The 2,705-nt window shown below is 43.3% G+C and overlaps 1 protein-coding gene across 1 annotated transcript in view; it reads right to left on the bottom strand.

Annotated features, from left to right (window-relative positions):
• LOC101849906 (prominin-1-A) overlaps positions 1-2,705 on the bottom strand; it is a gene marked incomplete at its 3' end in the record, with an annotated part of 32,763 nt that overhangs the window by 2,070 nt on the left and 27,988 nt on the right.

Here is a 2,705-nt window from a genome sequence, read left to right as displayed (position 1 = left end):
TCTCTCTCTCTCTCTCTCTGTCTCTCTCTGTTGTGTGGGTTAATGTTTTGTCTCTGTGCGTGGAGACATATTTGTATGTTTAGCAGACGGACAAAAAAAAGGTAAAAATATTAATGGAAAGACAGAATGGTAAAATATAGAGACACGGAGAGGTTTTGAACAAACAAAGAGACGAACAAACTGCGTGATGTTGAACCCAGACACACGAAGTTGGCGAGAGATATGAAATGGACGTGCGGTTTGTTTTGTTTTGTTAATGTATTGGCCCTGAGTACAGAGAAGAGCGGTGTTTATATAGCAATTACCTTACAGACAGTTGGACGTTTGATAATGCAAATAGCGAGAGGATGCAGCTATCGATGGCTGGGTGCATGCAATCACAACTCTCGTCACACACAAACAATGGCACACATCCGTAGATATCGATTATGTGATCGGGAGTGTTTACAGCCGGTCCAAATGTACAACCGGCATTGTGTGTCGAGTGTCGATCATGTGGGATAGGGCTCCTGAGGAGCTAGGGGCTGTTCCGATAACATCACACACCCTCTCCCTTGCACTCTTTTTATTTCAATTTTTAAAAATGTTCACAAATGTATTCATTTATTCATTCATTTTGTTATTTCTTATTGTGTTTAATTTTTTTTAATTTTTTTTTTTTTTTTTTTTTTTGGGGGGGGGGTTCTTTCCTTTGGCATGTGTTTAGAAAGTGTGTCTAGTAGGTGGTTGGTGGGTACTCTGGTCTCTTGTGTGGTTTTCTCCGTATGTCACTTCAAACATGTGTCGTCCTTATTTCTCCGTCTTTTCTTTGTTATTATATTACCCGCTATTAACACCTCCAATCTGTGGTACTCATATGAGTTGCGAGAGCCGTAAAACTCTTACTAAAACTAAAAGTAATTCTTATTAAAAAAACAAAACAAACTAGGACCCCCCAAAAACAACAAACAAACAATCCCAAAGCAAAAAACCAAAAAAAATAAGGTGTGGCTTGCAGCCCTAGCTTATTTGATGATGGAGAGAGCGAGACATTGACAGAGTGAGCTGATGAAGGAGAGAGAGAGAGAGAGAGAGGGGGGGGGGTACTGATGAAGGAGAAAGAGAGACATAGCTGATAAAGGAGAGAGGGATAGGATCGAAAGAAATGATATGATAAATGAGAGAGAGAAAGCTGATGACGAAGAGAAAACGAGTGAAAGAGAGAGAGACGAAGAGAGGGACAGAGAGATCTGGTGAAGATCAGATCCTATACATTGTACTTAAAAATGAGACCAGTGTGTCGCTTGTTGTCAGCGAGATAAATCTACGGTCGTTGATGCGATAAGGGTTGTGTTTAGTGTCCCCACAAGAGCCTCTATGTCATGTCCTTGTCTGTCAGCCCGTGTCCTGTCAGAGCGAGGACATTCTGACATGGCGACACTCGCTATCATTGTTTGTTTCAGAGGTGCTGAATTACCGGATATATCGGAAAACTGGATTCCTGAAATTATCCGGATTGTCCACGACTTCAGGCAGATCGCTGTGATGTTGCACTTTATATGAAAACAGTCTTGATGTAAAATGTATTAGACAAAAATGGTTCGTAAATTTTTAGTTTCCGCATGTTTCCACGTGGTATGATGGGATGATAAGGAGGAGGTTTTTTGTTGTTTTTTGTTTTCTTGTTCGTCGTCATTTGTTTGAGTAAAGAGGAGCAAGTAGAATCGATGAAGGCCATTTACTGCGGCAAGATAGAAACATCAGAGGGAAGGAAAAGTATGCCAGGGGCTCCCAGTGACACCCTCCGCTGTAGTTACGCTTTGTCCTTCTGTAGCTTACTTTGGTTGTGTGTGATGGAGTACTCGATACCTAATGGACACCAGTCTGCTCTCTCCCCCCCTCCCCCCACCCCACCCCATCTCCAGCGCTTACCGGTTGGTATCACCTACTAGTGGACGATTTGGTAATGTTGGCGGGCAGTGGGGAACCCACAGGTAGTGTCAAGTGTTATATACCCTGCTTAAAAATGCATGTCGGTGAGTGATCCGAAAGTTGTACGAGTAGCCCCTCAAAGATGGCAAGTGTTGGCTTTGGCTAGGAAAAGGTTGACAAGCACTGTATGTTTTGTTGTTTTGTTCTAGCTGCCGTAGACTGCTGCTACTCTCCTCTTATTATTTCTGTTATAGCTTGCAAGGTGAGGAGAAAAGTGTCGTTGTTGCCGGGTTTTTTTATTTATTATATCGTTCCTCTCGGATTGACATAATAAATTATTTCTCTCTCTCTCTCTCTCTCTCTCTCTCTCTCTCTCTCTCTCTCTCTCTCTCTCTCTCTCTCTCTCTCTCTCTCTCTCTCTCTCCTTCTCCTCCTGCCCGTCGTCATCCTCTCTCTTTTTACCTATCTGTCAGTATGTCTGCTTGTCCAATTGTTTGTTTGTTTGTCCATATGTCTGAGAACTCTCGTGGCCTACAGGTTAAGGTGTTGGCCTCTCACTCAAAAGGTCCCGGGTTCGAATCCGGGTAGCAACCGAAAAATTTCATCTCTAAATTTGTCTCCTTTCACCTCATTTCCTGCTCTCTAGCAATGTTCTGTCGTCTGCTTTCGTCTCCTCTTTCTGCCCCCACCCCCTCACCTCCTTTGCCCCTTTCTCTGGGCTCCTGATTCTTTCTGAAGCCTCTCTACTGCTACTCCTTCGCTTCTTCTTACTGCAGTCTTTCAGCCACACCCCT

Source organism: Aplysia californica, unplaced genomic scaffold (genome assembly GCF_000002075.1).
Source record: "Aplysia californica isolate F4 #8 unplaced genomic scaffold, AplCal3.0 scaffold00041, whole genome shotgun sequence".
NCBI classification, from domain to species: Eukaryota; Metazoa; Mollusca; class Gastropoda; order Aplysiida; family Aplysiidae; genus Aplysia; species Aplysia californica.
This window is presented reverse-complemented; position numbering and strand designations above follow the sequence as displayed.